General features: G+C 35.5%; 1 protein-coding gene across 3 annotated transcripts in view; it reads right to left on the bottom strand.

Moving 5' to 3' along the window:
- LOC106874937 (NAD(P)H-hydrate epimerase) overlaps window positions 1-17,500 on the bottom strand; it is a 788,445-nt gene that overhangs the window by 546,230 nt on the left and 224,715 nt on the right. Inside the window, exon 1 of one of the 3 annotated variants that reach the window (XM_089365821.1) lies at window positions 14,407-14,567. The exons of the other annotated variants lie outside the window; for them this stretch is intronic. The gene's annotated coding sequence lies outside the window, so the exon portion shown is untranslated. Of the gene's footprint in view, window positions 1-14,406; window positions 14,568-17,500 lie in introns of those variants that run through there. 3 annotated transcript variants of the gene reach the window in all.

Genomic DNA, 17,500 nt, shown 5'->3' on the forward strand with positions numbered 1-17,500 from the left:
CAACGCCCGGTCTGGGAATCGAAACCGCGATTTTATGACCGCGAGTCCGCTGCCTTAACCACTGGGCCATTGCGCCTCCACAGTCAACTGAGAATAATGCAGAGTGAAAGACAAGATACTTTGGAGTGAAGGCTGAAGCAGAAGCACAGAATAGACAAGGCTGATGAGACACATGTAGGCCCTCACTGTCAAGTGAAAAGATAAAGTTTGTTTCTTGAGCCATGCTGACTCACAAGGAGTGGTTTACCAATTTCCATGGCATTTAAATTCTCCACCTGGACAGTCTGTCACAGGATTACTCATTTTTGCCAGCTGAGTGGATTGGAGCGATGTGAAATGAAGTGTTTTGCTCAAGAACACAATGCGTTGCCCAGTCCAGGAACTGAAGCCAAAATATTACAATCATGAGTCCAACACCCTAATCACAAAGCCATGCACCTCCAAACTGTCAAGTGTATTTATTTCTTTATTGCCCACAAAGGGCTAAACATAGAGGGGACAAACAAGAACAGACAAAGAGATTAAATCGATTACATTGACCCCAGTGCGTAACTGGTACTTATATAATTGACCCTGAAAGGATGAAAGGCAAAGTCGACCTTGGCGGAATTTAAACTCGGAACACTCTATCAAGTGTATTGAAGGCTGTAATAGTTATAGTAACAAGTACCCCTCCATCTCTTCCTCTGCACTGTATCATAATACTCTGCTCATTGACTTACTGTTTATATCCCCTTTCTGTTACTGTTATATTCTGCCTCTCACACCTTCATGCTGGTGGCACAAAAAAAAAATGCACTCAGTACATGATGTAGAGTGGTTGAAATTAGGAAAGGTATCCAGCCGTAGAAACCATGACAAAGTGGACACATGGAACATGATGCAGTCTTTGGTCTCGTGGGACCTCATCAGACCATCCAATATCCAACTCATTCCAGCATGGAGTATGAACATTAAATGATGATGGCAATAAAGATATCATATCGTTTTCAAATCTTGACACAAGGCTCTCAATTTCAAGGGAGGGTTAAGTTGATTACACTGACCCCCACCCCAGTACTTGAACTTGAACTTTTAAGGACGACACGCAAAATCTATCGCGGTGGAATTTGAATTAAGAATGTGAAGATGGATGAAATGCTGCTAAGCGTTTCGTCCAGCATGATATCAATTTTGCCTGCACACCATTTTCAATAATGATACCATATTATCTACACCACGTGAAGGCACATGGCTCAGTGGTTAGAGCAGCATTTCTCAACTGGGTTTCCCTAGAATCCTAGGGTTCCGCAAGAAGGTTCCTAGGGGTTCCATGAGAAAGAGTGAGATAAGCTAATGCTAATTTCATGATCGTAATATTACTAAACATGCACAAAATATTATTGTGATTATTGTAATATTGTAATAGAGACATCATACTATCTGACCTATAATGTTATCAAATAAAAAATTATTATAAAATATATATATACATACATATATATAATTATATGTGTGTGTGTGTGTGTGTGTGTGTATATGTATATGTATATATATATATATATAAATAAATAAGATCTGATGATCTTATAAAAGCTCCCTCATTGGCTTCAAGACAATAGAATGTGATTTGAGGAAGATTTTGCTGCTCTTTTTCACAGAACAAATAACCTTGTGAACACATCCACGTTACCTCTAAAGATGTAATATGAGGGACATTCAGCTACTGTTTTTGCATAGATTAAAGAAATCTCTAAAACATTCTCATTGCATCAAAGTTGGTAGGATATGATTCGACAGCTATTTCTACCAGGTCAGACCGAGTGATCCTATAGATGCTCCCTCATTGACACAATCAAGTGGCTGAGTTTGTATTGTGCTGGTAATGTTTACAGAGAGAACAACAGGATGTATTCATCTTTTTAATTTTTATTTTTGCAATAAAATTTCTCAACCAATGAACTTTTCACCTGGGAGCATTGTGTATTCAAACAGATTAATTAAGCAACTCTTTTAAGATATCATTATTATTTTAACCCTTTCATGGCCATATTTCAGATGAAAACTACAACCCATGTATTTTAATTAATTTTTTAAATAATCAAGGAAATTGGATGAATTTAGTAAAACAATTAAATTTTTTAATTATTTAGTTAGCATTTTAATCGGATGGTGGCCTGGCAAGATAGTTACACCATCAGATGAGATATCTTGTGGTATTTCTTATAGCCCTTAATGTTCTGAGTTCAGTCCCTACTATGGTAAGCTTTGACTTTCATCCTTCCAGGGATTGAGAAAATGCAATATTAATCCAGAAATGTTGGATTAATAGGATCGTTGGAAAAAAAAAGAGTTTATATTATTTGTTACTACTCTTCACATTCTGAGTTCAAATCCCACCAGCGGGAACTATAATATTAATCTTTCTAGGGCCAATGATATATGGTATCAGTTCAGGGCAGTATACTGGCAGAATCATTCTAGTGTTTGGACAAAATACCAAAGTGTATTTGTCATTGTTACTCTTTTACTCTGATTTGTTTCAGTCATTTGACTGTGGCCATGCTGGAGCACTGCCTTTAGTCGAACAAATCGACCCCAGGACTTATTCTTTGTAAGCCAAGTACTTATTCTATCAGTATCTTTTGCTGAACCAGTTGTCAAGTGATGGTGGGGAGGCAAACACCGACACACAAACATACACACACACACACATACATACACACACATATATGTATATATATATATATATATATATATATATATATATATATATACAATGGGCTTCTTTCAGTTTCCATCTACCAAATCCACTCACAAGGCTTTGGTCGGCCTGAAACTATAGTAGAAGACACTTGCCCAAGGTGTCCTGCTGTGGGACTGAACCCAGAACCATGTGATTGGTAAGCAAGCTACTTACTACAAAGCTACTCCTGCACCTATATAGGTTTTTACATTTTGAGTTCAAATCCTGCCAAGGTCAACTTTGCATTTCATCCTAGGATTGACAAAATAAAGCACAATAAAGTACAAATCTAGGTTAAGAGATTGGCTAAATTATTAGAATGTTAGACAAAATACCATGTGATCTTTGTTCTGGTATTTGTATGTATATATATATATATATATATATATATATATATACATACATACACACACACACACACACACATATATATATATATATATATATATATATATTGGATAATAAAATAAATGGTTTACACCCGTGAGGGATCGATGCTAGATGTGTCAAAGCAATTGTCGTGATTAATAAATTCTTGTATATTCCACCATCATTACCACCACTACTACTACTATAGTTTCTATCTAAAAATACACTCATAAGGCATTGGTCACCTGGGGCAATAATAGAGGACATTTGCCCAAGGTGCTACACAGTGGGGCTGAACTCAAAACCACAGGACTGCATAGTAAGTGTCTTAGCCACAACCACACAGCCTTGTCTGCACCTCTTAATGAATCATACCAGTGCATGTTTCCATTTGCTATCTAAAATGGGTTAAATGTACGGTGTCTGTAGGATTCAAAATTTATGTATTCCCAAATGTGTATTTGAAAAAAATACTTATACAAATTGTTATATTGTCTCATATTTAAGCCAACCTTTTCTCCCCACCACCCCAGGGAATTAGGTGTATTTACTGAAAAACATACATGCAAAAAAATGCACTTAAGGAAACATATTTCTCAACTGTGTACTCACACAAACATGCAAATAAACAAATACATCAGTGCTTGCAAATATGTGCAATAAACATGCATAATCATGCATACATAATAATATACACATAATATACATACATAATAATATACACATGTGCACACATGCAAATACATACTTACACAAATAAACACATGCATGCACTCAAATGCATATACAAGCACATATAATAAACATGCATGCACCAAGACAAACACAGACGCATACAAATGCATACCGACACGTACGTGCAGCAATAGAAAGATGTATATGCAAAAATAGTCACACATTCACACATCCACACAAATGTACTTGTACACAAAACATGTATACTTCAAACACACACTTGCATACATACGCATACAAACATGTATTCACCATGCAAACAAACAAACATGAATGCAAAATGCACAGAGATTTAGACAAACATGCATACATGAACATATACAAATATATGTACACAAACACATACACACGTGTGAGCACACACACACCTGCATGCACATATACAAACACACACACACACACATACAAACATAGATACATGAACAGACAAATGCAGACACACCTACACATATATTCATAAATGCAGGCTTATAGACATACATTCACAAATACGCACATACAAATAAACACAAAAACGCATGTGCAAAAGTGTGCAAACATATTTGCAGATGCACATACAAAAACATACCAACACACAAGCACAAATGCATGAATATACACAGACCACATATATGCAAACACATTCATGCACATACAAACACACACATACACACACTCACACATATGTACACACAGAAAAATGCACATGCTCACCCAAAAACAGACACTCACAGACACAAAATATACATATACAAACACACGCACAACAGAATAAACACACATAAGCACACAGGCATATACGCGCAAGAACACATGCACACACATATAAGAAAACACACGCTCACTCAAAATGAGATATTTATAGACACAAAGAAACACATACAAACGCACTCGCACACACAAGAGTATAGTCACACATACACTAACACATATACACACACACAAGCACAAATTCTATACACATACAGTCAACTACTACCACCACCACCAACACTAACACCACCACTACCACCAGCACCATAACACCATCAAAGACCACCAACACCATAACACCATCAAAGACCACCAACACCACACCACTACCCACCCCCAATACTACTACTACTGCTGCTACTACTATATTCACTTTTCTCCGACAACATTAAAAGGAAGCTAGATGGGATTAATCTGGAGAAAACACAACAAAACAAAACAAACTGAACCAATAACGACTGAATGGTTAATATCGATCCTATAACACTTTTAAACACAATGATACCATTTACAAGTGAAAGCTGACATTGTTTCAACGAGCGCACACCTTTCTTGATGTCTGAACCGTATTCCAGCTGTGGCCATCATGTCTTATATATTTACTTTTTGATTTCCCTATGTTATTGTGGTTTTTTTTTTCTTTTATTCAAGATCTTTCCATCTGATAGCTTATTTATTAAATGTGTCCTTCCTTTTATAATATGGTAGTGAGTGAAATAAGAGAGATTTGGCTGCTATTTCTAGCTGATTGAGTAAACCTATGATTAAAAGCATTCTAGCCATGAGAAGCAAATCTTTTTCTTTTTTTGCTGTTTATAGCCAATGACACATTTTAATTGTTCCCTTCCTTTTATAGAATGGTAGTGAGTGATATGAATGCGATTTGGCTGCTATTTTAAGTTGATCAACTAAATCTATGATCAAAAGCATTCCTACCACATGACCAGCATGTCCTTTTTTCAAGCTATTTACACTCAAGGGCACATTATCAAATGCATCCTTCCATTGTAAAATGGTAGGCACAGGTGTGGATGAGTGGTCAAGTGGATGAGTGGTCAAGAAGTTTCCTTCCCAATGACTTGGATTCAGGTTCAGTCCCACTATGTGGAAACTTGTGAAAGTGTCTTTTACTATAGCCATGGCTTGCCCACAGCCTTGTGAGTGAATTTTGTAGACAGAAACTGAAAGAAGCCCATTGTATACATACATTGTGTATATGTTTTATATGAAGGCATAGGTGTGGCTACGTGGAAAGAAGTTTGCTTCCTTACCACATGGTTCAGTGTTCAGTCCCACTGCGTGGCACTTTGGGCAAGTGTCTTTTACTATAGCCTTGGGCTGACCAAAGCCTTGTGAGTGGATTTGGTAGACAGAAACTGAAAGAAGCCTGTCGTACACATGACCACGTGTGTATCGTTGGCGATTTTCTTTCTCTGTCTTCCCTTCTTTGGACTTTTTCTATATTTCTGATGAAGAGCTCAGCTCGGAACATGAAATCCTCTTTCTTTTATTTACTTTCCTGATCGTCCAATAACGCAGTACTTGTTCCACGTCCTTGTGCTGTTGTTTTTCTTGCTTGTTCTTGTTTGGATTGACTCAGTGCCCCTGGACTGGCTCTTGTGTGGGTGGCATATAAAATACACCATTTTGAGCATGGCCATTGTCAGTACCGCCTGACTGGCCTTCGTAGGATTTTCGAGCAAGATCGTTGCCAGTGCCCCTGGACTGGCCCTTGTGCGGGTGGCACATAAAATACACCATTTTGAGTGTGGCCATTGCCAGTACCGCTTGACTGACCTTTGTGCGGGTGACACGTAAAAGCACCCACTACACTCTCTGAGTGGTTGGCGTTAGGAAGGGTATCCAGCTGTAGAAACTCTGCCAAATCAGATTGGAGCCTGGTGTAGCCATCTGGTTTCACCAGTCCTCAGTCAAATCGTCCAACCCATGCTAGCATGGAAAGCGGACGTTAAACGACGATGATGATGATATATGTGTGTGTGTGTATATATCTATATCTGTGTGAGTATCTTTGTATCCGTGTTTGTCCCCCATCACCACTTGACAAATAGTATTGTGTGTTTGCATACCCGTAACTTTGCAGTTTGGCAAAAGAGAATGATAGAATACTAGGATTAAAAAAAATTAAGTCCCGGAGTCAATTTGCTTGACTAATTGACTTCATGGCCACAGTCAAATGACTGAAACAAATAAAAAAAAAAAATAAAAGAATATATAAGCTGTATTATGAAATGTTGATGGATATGGTATTTAGTCTACGATCCCATACCCTAGTCATCCCCATTTACAAAGGCAAATGCACAATTGTTTAGAAAGGGTTAAGAAATAAAAAAATCAAAATAGAAATTCAAAATTGAAAATAGGCCATCAATTGTGAATCCATATACGTGAAAATGACACTCTGAAAATAGGATTATAAAATTTCAACATGCCAAACTAAGAAGGGTTCAACAATCACTCTATGTCTTTTCTAGTCTTAAGATGATGAATTATGTTAAATTCATCCTTGACTCCGAAATAGCAATTTACAACTAAGTTTCAAATTTAAAGCTTAATGTAAATAATATATAAAGGTTAACATATAAAGTAATATACAGAACAGGCAAACCTATCACAGTTGCATACACAACTATAGCAGAAAGGGTTATTATGCTTATACTAGAAAGGATTATTATTGTTATTATTATTATTATTATTATTATCATTGCCTTTGCACAGCTTCTATCACTGGAGATGTACTGCGGTGTCAGCTGTTCACTACCAGTGAACTAAGGTAACACCTCTTATTTTTCAAGCACCTTTCAGAGTATTCGAGTGGTTCCAAGCAGTGCTGTTTTCTGCAAGTGCACCACCCTTATTGCAGCACCTATTTCTTCCATGTACGTGCTTCTCAAGATTTTTGCTCACTGTTCCCAGGGCTCCAACAATTATTGCTACTACTGGCGAGCTGGCAGAATCGTTAGCATACCGAGCGAAAAGCTTAGTGGTATTTCATTTGCCACTATGTTCTGAGTTCAAATTCCACCGAGGCCAACTTTGCCTTTCATCCTTTCGGGATTGATTAAATAAGCACCAGTTATGCACTGGGGTTGATGCGATCAACTTAATCCCTTCCTCCAAATTTGAGATCTTATGCTTCCAGTAGAAAGGATTATTATTATTTTTATTATTATTATTATCATTATAAGGTTTGTTTAAGGATGTTGAGCAAAACACCCATGTTTCCAAAGGTGAATTATTCAAACTCCAAAGAATCCCTCTCAACACATGGCTATGATGTTCCCCCACTATTTCTGCTCATGATCAGAGATGCACATATCGTCAGCCACCAAGGGACATGCTCAACTGGTTAAGGTCAAACAACTGACCTTATAATAATATATTTGCTAAAACAAATATATTATTATTATTATTATTATTATAATCATCATCATCATCATAAAGCGCTGTTATATTTTTTAAAAATCTGATAATGAAAGGAACTATAGAAGTCAGAACATTTATTTAAACGTTGTTTAAACGTATTTATCCATTCAGTATATTTAATTCAATTACTTTGGAGGATCAAGGTGGTGTTTTGTTCGTACAACTTTTAAACTGATTACATTCAAATGGTTGCTGCAACTTTGCAGTCTTCAGCATAGCCGCATTGCAACTGTCTGCAGCAGAAATAGTTCATGAGTACATCAACTGCTGCAACTTTTTACTATGACCACCATCTTCATCATCATCATCATCATCATCCGCCATATTCTTATTTTCATTACTAGTGAGTATTCTTGCAGTTGCAGACCCTGCTAGTACTACAGTATTGAGAAATTGACTATGCAGGCCACTAAATGAGCCATTGTGTGTGGTTGCTTAGCATGCATGAAATAGCAGCTAAACTTTCCTTGAATGATACCCTACTGTCTTAAGAAAAGAAAAAGAAGGATACACTGAATAATTTGAATTCTGGGTACATTGTGATTTTGTAGGTGTGTAAAAGAGGGGATGGTTATAACTGGGTTGTCTTTCCTCATAGGTCTACTCAATCAGGGCTGAAATCTGCTTCAGTAACGGTAGCAGCAAAATCAGTAGTTCACTACACGCGCCAATAAGGGCAATCTGATCATTAACCTTGCTAGAAATAACAGCCAAACGTCCCTCAAATCATATCTGGCTGTCATAAAAGAAAAAAGAAAAATATACAGAGTAATGTAATCCTTGAATCATTATACCAGAAAATAGAATGGGGTGGTCACAGTTGGAACACCTTTGATCATAGTTTTCCTTGATTTTGATCAGAGCTGAACTGAAGCTAAACCACAGCTGCAACATCATCATCATCATCATCATCGACGATGCCAATAACAACGACAACACCAACGATGCTGACACCACCACCACCACCACTGCTGCCACTACCATCACCGCCACTGCTGACAACAATGATGACGATGACGACTGACTAATCAAAGTAGCCTTTTGCCACATTATTATATAAGACACACAATGATAAAGAACAAAACAAGCGAAGCTATCCTCCGACATGCTACACAGTTGTATCTAGTTAGAGACATATAAAGGAAGTCCATCCACACTTCACTGGGAATCGATTATAATCCGACAATGCTCCACTACACAACCAGTAGGTGTGAAGTTTAAGCAATGATTATCTATGTTAATAATAAACTAGACTTCAATCTCAATTGAAAAATTTCGTCCAATGTGTAAATAATCCTACCAGCTTATCTCCATAAACCTTAGTATTTATAATGGTCTCAAATTTTGGCAGAAAGCTAAGCATCTCATCCAGCACATTAATGATTCTGCCAGCTTGCCATCCTTCGTAATAATCATAATAACAATGGTCATAGTCCTTTCTGCTATAGGCACAAAGCCTGAAATTTTGGGGGAGGGGTTAAGTCGATTACATCGACCCCAGTACACAACTCGTACTTAATTTATCGACCCTGAAATGATGAAAGGCATAGTTGACCTTGGCAGAATTTGAACTCAGAATGTAGCGACAGATGAAATACTGCTAAGCATTTTGCCCAGAGTGCTAACAATTCTGCCAGCTCACTGCCTTAATAATAATAATAATAATCCTTTCTACTATAGGCACAAGGCCTGAAGTTGTGGGGGAGGGGGAAGTCGATTACATCGATCCCAGTATTTCACTGGTACTTATCGACTCTGAGAGGATGAAAGTCAAAGTCGACTTTGGTAGAATTTGAACTCAGAACGTAGCCAGACAAAATACTGCTAAACATTTCGTCCAGCATGCAATAATAATAACAACAACAACAACAACAACAACAACAATAATAATAATAATAATAATAATAATAATAATAACAGCAATACCAACAACAAATGATTCAAATAAAAACAAAAATAGGTTTCATATTTTGGTTGGGAAACAGACAGTGATGGCCCTCTAACTATAATGAATAATGCAATGGTTAACCAATGGTGCAATATAAGATAGACTGCCAAAGAATTGATGGAGACTGATTTAATATTCCTAAAACACTTTCTAGATGTTAATGGAATTATCAGAATATTATAGAGTGCTAAAATGAAGCAGGGTTTCATACTACTTCTGTCTGCTAAATTGACTCACAAAGATTTGGTTGGTATGGGGCTGTAGCAGAAGACATTTGCTCAAGATGCTAAAGAGTGAGATTGAACCTGAAACCTCATGGTTCACACAGCCATGCAGATAATGGCTGCAATACTTCTGATAATAAGGTTTATTGGCTTAGAGTTAAACAACAACAACAACTTTCTTAACAAGAATATACAAAGAGTATGAGGATTGGAGGAGGAGGAAGGGAATTGGGGCAGAGAGGAGGTGGGGAGGAGGGGAAGAAGAAGAGGAGAGGAAGAACAAGAAGAAGAAGAAGAAGAAGAAGAAGAAACAGGTTATATTAGTTTTGCATGGTTGCTGGCTAGTTGTGGCGGGACCCCCTACCACACTGCACATGTACCATGCACACACAGTTTTGTTACAGTACTAAGAACTACTACTACTATAATGAGCTAGCATGTGATTAATCTAAAAAATCAATTAGTATTAATGATTGTCATTATTGATTCTGTAGACCCTTAAAGGCTAAGGAACAATATTGAACAATACCAACTTCACGTGGGCTCCAAACGACTACAATGTCACAGCACTACTGCTGAGGAGGATAATAATAATAATAATAATAGTAATAATGATAATAGTAATAGTAGTAATAATAATAATAATAATAATAATGTGGTATGAACATAAAATTGAAGACAACATCGAAAATGATAATGCAAAGATCCTGTGGGATTTTATGATTCAGTGCGACCATGATATTGAGAATTGGAAGCCAGACATAGTCTTAATTGAAAAAGAAAGCAAACTATGGTGGATCATAGATATAACATGCCCAGCTTATGACAAGGTATGCGATAAGGAAGAATGAAAAGTCAATAGGTATGACAGGTTAGCTTGGAAGGTTAGGCAGTTGTTGTTGATGAAAAAGGTGATAGTAGTACCAATAACTGGGAATTTATTACCTCTCTTGGCAACAGGTGGAGTTTAGGAACAGGAAAAGCATCCAGCTGTAGAAAGTTCTTCCTCCAATTACCCTCATTTGATGCATGTGAGCGTGAAATAGATTTTAAAACGATGATGATGATGGCAATGATGATGATAACAGCAACAGGATAAGAAAGAAACAACATGTATTATGTCAGTCTACTTTAAAAGTATCAATAAATTACATCATATGCCTGGTGAAACAGTAAATGTTTACAGTGACATTACATATCGGTTATAGTAAACAACACAATCCAGAAGAGTTCTTTACATTCTTCTAATTATCCTCAAAAAGCAAAAAGAAAAAGATGAAAACATAAAAAATGGAAATTGATAGCATATACCAAATATTTGTACAATAATGTACAAATAATTTGATACATTAAAGTATAGGATAATATCGACACAAGTGCCACAAAATTCAGTAGAAACGCAACAAAGAATATATACTGCATATATATATATATATACACACACACATACATACATATATGTACGTGTGTGTGTGTGTGTGTGGTATGTATGAAGCAAATGATCTCTGGTTATAGACTAGATAAACACATTTACAAATATAAAACAATTTGCCAGACAGAATATAACAAGCATTATACACAATCATAATAAACTACCATTAATAATATATATTACAAAAAAATACACAGAAATTAATAGAAACCTTATCGACAACAAAACAGATGCCTGTAAACCACTGAATATACTTGCAATGACCAATGTAACTTACAAATATATCTCTTCATGGTTACATAGTCTCCTAGAAATAACAGCTAAGTTCTACTCACTTTACTGTTTCAAAAAAAAAAAAAATGGAAGAATATTTTAGATAATGTGTTTGCACATGGGCCCAAAAAATACAGTTGAGAAGCCTTTTCATTTTTTTCATCTTGTTCAACTTCTCAGCATGAAAAACGGATATTAGTTTTAAATTTTGGCTCATGGTCAGAAAGTTTGGCAGAACATGGTAAGTCGATTACATAAACCCCCAGTGCTCAACTGGATATTATTTTATTGACCCGGAAAGGATGACAGGCAAAGTTGACCCCAGCAGAATTTGAACTCAGAAAGTAAAGATGGAGGAAATACCACTAAGTAGTTTACCCTGCATGCCAACAGTTACACCAGCTTGCCACTTGAACAATAATAATAATAATAATAATAATAATAATAATAGTTTCAAATTTTGATGCAAGGGCAGCTTTTTGGGGGAGAGGATGAGTTGAGTACATCGATCCCCAGTATTCAGCTGGTACTTAATTGTTCGACCCCCAAAAGGATGAAAGGCAAAGTCAACCTAAGTGGAATTTGGACTCAGAACGTAGTGGCAGATGAAATACTGCTAAGCATTTTGCCCAGCATTCTAATGATTCTACCAGCTTGCCACCTTTGATAACAATAATAATAATAAAAATAATAATAATAATAATGGTTTCAAATTTGTGCACAATGGCAGCACTTTTGGAGGAAGAGGTAAGTCAATAATACCAGTCCCAGTTCTCAACTGGTACTTATTTTACTGACCCTGAAAGGATAAAACGTAAAGTCTTTGGTAGAATTTGAACTCAGGATGTAAAGACGAATGAAACATCACTAAGCATTTTTCCCAGCATGCTAAGAATTCTACCGGATATTAAATAAGGAGGAGGATAATAAGTAAAGGGGGAAGGCCATGCCTAAAACCCTTTAAGACTTGTAGGAGGTAAGTAAAGAAGGGAGGGCATCATCCCCATACTAAAGGTTTGGTTCAAACACTGACTTGCAAATGACTTTTTGGACTCTACTGGAAGCAACCAAGGAATTAAATAGAAGTGATGATATTAAACCAAGTGTTGGATCAAGTCTTCACCCAAGAAAGCTTCGGCAGGATTTGAACTCATAATGCAAAGATGTGGAACAAATACCATAAGGCATCCAATCTAACATTCTTATAATTTCACCAATCCACTATTCTGGAAAGGGGAATGGCTAAAATGACCTTAATGGTATTTGAACTCAAAGCACAAAGTCAAAACACTGACTGTGAAGTATTCTGTCCAACAGGCTAAGAACACTGGCAATTCCATTTTGATGACTGTGAAGTATTCTGTCTAACAGGCTTAGAACACTGCCAATTCCATTTTGATGACTGGTCAGCTAATTCAGAGTTAATCTGGGTTAATTTAAGGTTTACTTGCATTAATTCAAGGTTAATTTGGGCTAAGAAACAGCAAGGATAACAAAGTCATACACTGACATAGACGTTGTAAAGTACATAATTGACTTTTTGCATTAGTTGGCCAAGAAGATAGCTTCTACCGAGCCCAACTTTATATTGTAGTGCACCTGAGCATTGTTCACTATAAGCTAATTACATATACATACATCTGCCCCCACAAACACACAAATATATCTATACAGACACATACACCAACACAGACAAACACACACACACATGTATGTATATATATATATATATATATATATATATATATATATATATATATATCAGCATATATGTGTATGTGTGTGAAAATGAAGAACGAAAATGCTACTTTTTAAAATTATGTGCATTTAAATTTCTTTATATAAATACATTAAAAAAATGTTTTTGTTTTACATATTTCGGTTGTTACTTCTACATTTTCAGATGTATATATATATATATATATATATATATATATATATATATATATATATATAATAAATGGAGCAAAGCGCATGTCAATAAAAGTTCCTTTAATTCCTACACATGTTTCGAAATAAATGAGAGCTCTTTCACAAAGAAAGAGCTGTTGGGGTTCCTCATTTATTTCTCTTCAGGGAGCTCATAATAAAACATGTAATAGCGAGACAAAAACGAAATGATGGGGTAACTTACGAGTAGAGATGTTACATGGTCAGTGACCGTTAGAAGGTCTGTTTACATAGAGATATAAAGGGGTTAACGATATTATTCCATGGGCTTTAGGAATAAGAACGCTTGTTTACATAGAGATATAAAGGGAGGGTGTTTTTGACGCGATGCTAAAGGTTAAACTCAAAGAGTTATTTAAATAGGGGGAGATAAGTATGTTGTGGTTCTGTTAAATTAAAGAGAGCTAATTGCTGAGTCAAAAAAGGGGGAGGAAGGGAGGGAACTAAGGTAGTACATCATCTTAAATGAATAAAATAAGAAAAGTATAAAAATCTGTCCGTTTAAGCAACATTTAGTACAAAGGAAATTGTCAAGGTTTTATAATAAAACACATCAAATAGCAATAAATACCTGTCAAATTTAAGGCATAAAACGTCAATTGGGGAGATAATGTCTGTAGATAAGGAAACATAACGAAAGTGTGATTAGCTAGTAAAGGGGGGAAAAAACGTGCAAGAATATAAGGGAAAAAAGCAACATCATTTAACTTGATGGAGAAACTTGCTTGACTGAGGTACTATACAAAGGGAAAGAAATATATACCATGTGTATCACGTGACAAAATGGCGCCCACCACGTGATCACAACTGCCCAACTAACGTTTAGAACTAAATCACGTGAGACATGAAACAGCATGGCATGGAAGGAGAGGTGGGAAGAAAAACTAAGAAGAAATAATGATAAGGTAAGTGCGTAGACCCGGAATCAAACAATATTATGCTGTTATGTTAATGAGTAGAAGATAAAATAGTAAATTAAGTGATGGGGGCAAACATGTAAAAGTAATTAAGGGTACGTAAAATATACAATAACTATCAAACCGTATCAAACGCGTTCTCCAGATCAAATATATATATATATATATTAGTTTATGTATACATTAATATTAACTCAGTTATTAAAACTTTCGATAATTTAAATACGTTAATAGTTACCAGAGGTAGCAAAATTACACTAAAAAACAAGATATCACAGCCGTTTTACGGGTAGAGATACCAAGTTAAAGTGATACACGATCTTTTTTAAAACGGGGGCCACATTTTTCATTAATGAAACACTTTGAAACTTGGAACACTGGTAGAATGTGTCATATAAAACATCTTTTTCTCTTAGTCTTCTTAAAAAAAAAAAAGAAATCCATAAGTTATTCCATGTTAAAGTTGTCGTATTTCTGTAATTTCAACCAATCACTGACGTCCATTCAGCCGATATACATTAAGTGCCGACTACATAAACAAACGATTCTGAAACAATTAACCCTAACCCTAGGGTTAAAGCAAATTTAAAATGAAAAAAGCAAATAAAACGAAGGTATGGAGATTAAATACGCTTTACATCGCTTAATCAGCCAAAGGAGTAAATATAAACAACTGAATACTTGTCAGTGATTGGTTGAAATTATCGAAATAAGACAATTTTTTACATGAAATAAATTCGAATACAAAAATATTTTTCTGTTCTATAACACAAAATAGATAAGTATACGAAGTTTGAAAGTCTTTCGGTACCAAAAACACTACGTAAAACATTAATGAAAAATGTGGCCCCCGTTTTAAAATAGATCCGTGATACATTTTGAGAAGATATGGATTATAATAAATGGAGCAAAACGCATGTCAATAAAAGTTCCTTTAATTCCTACACATGTTTCGAAATAAATGAGAGCCCTTTCACAAAGAAGAAAGAGCTGTTAGGGTTCCTCATTTATTTCTCTTCAGGGAGTTCATAATAAAACATGTAATAGCAAGACAAAAACGAAATGATAGGGTAACTTACGAGTAGAGATGCAACATGGTAAGTGACCGTTAGAAGGTTTATTTACATAGAGATATAAAGGGGTCAACGATATTATTCCATGGGCTTTAGGAATAAGAACGCTTGTTTACATAGAGATATAAAGAGAGGGTGTTTTTGACGTGATGCTAAAGGTTAAACTCAGAGAGTTATTTAAATAGGGGGAGATAAGTATGTTGTGGTTCTGTTAAATTAGAGAGAGCTAATTGCTGAGTCAAAAAATGTACACACACATATATATATATACATATATATATATATATATATATATATATATACTTATGTATACATACGCATACACACACATACAAAATCCTTCACTTATACATATGCACACCTGCGTGTGCGTGTGTGTGCATATGTATATGTGAAGGTTTTTGTATGTGTGTGGGTGTATGGGTATGTATACATAAGTATATATATATGTGTGTGTACATGTACGTGCACGCACGTGTTTGTACACATGTATATACGCGCACGCACACACATATGCAAACCTTCACTAGACTACGATGTTTCATTTACTTTCAATTTTATTTACTGACCTGAAGAGTGTCTTCATATTGAGTGGTATTTATCTTGATCGATTCATTGTAGATTAACCAGATATTTCTCACTGTTATGTGGCCACGAAATGCGCATAGTCTTTCTCCCACTTTCGTTTCTTAAACGTAACCGATTTTAATTCTTAGTCCAATATTTCATAGATTTTATGTATTATAAATTCTCCCTTGGATTTTTTAGATTTTTAAAATAGTTTTGTATAGTACACTTTTCTTGATGGTGTCTGATCTCCTTCATCGTGTGAGTTGCACCATGGTGGTGGTTCTCTAAATTATTAATATATATATATACAATATGTACATACATACATATATATATTTATATATATAGACACACACATATATTCTTGAGATAATCAAACCCTTGTGTGTAAATTTGATAGACAGGAGCTGTACAAAGTTTGTCATAATACATGTGTGTGTGTGTGTGCATGTCCATGTCCAAAAAGTGTATATCTATGTGAATGTTTACATTCTCTGCATAACCAATAAACAGCAAAACAACAGAGGGTGACATTGTTGACATTTCCCTATTAACCAATCATCCAACAGTTCTGCACTTTCAAAAGAGTCGGAATGAAAATATCCACACTTGAAAATCATATGAGGGTTAATGACGGGAAAGGCACCTGGCTATAAAAACAATGTCTCAGTAACATCTAATTGTTTAACCCAATGTAGCACAGACAAATACATGCAAAACAAATGAACAAACAAATACAACATCCATCTCACTAACCATAAAATTAAAAAGTAAAGGCAAACCAGCTTTTCTAAACATTACATTATGCAACAAGAAATTAAATCTGATAGAAAGCGTTCATGTTTAACATAACTAACTGATATCGATTAAATTCTAGAATGCAAGGAAATTGGTGTTGTTCTGTGTCAACAAGAATTAGCGAAGAGGAAATCCAGAGAAGAGAGTTTGATGAGAAACGAATGTAGAGTCTTGATTTTTTTCTGAGGATGGGGAAAGAAGAAAAGTTATCTTCTGATTTGAAATGATAGCAACTAAATTTACTTACTTCTATATATATATATATATATATATATAAATGAATGAAAGAACAAGAGTTAAAAAGTTA

The sequence above is a fragment of the Octopus bimaculoides genome, chromosome 18 (assembly GCF_046866305.1).
Source record: "Octopus bimaculoides isolate indiv1 chromosome 18, ASM4686630v1, whole genome shotgun sequence".
Lineage (NCBI taxonomy): Eukaryota > Metazoa > Mollusca > Cephalopoda > Octopoda > Octopodidae > Octopus > Octopus bimaculoides.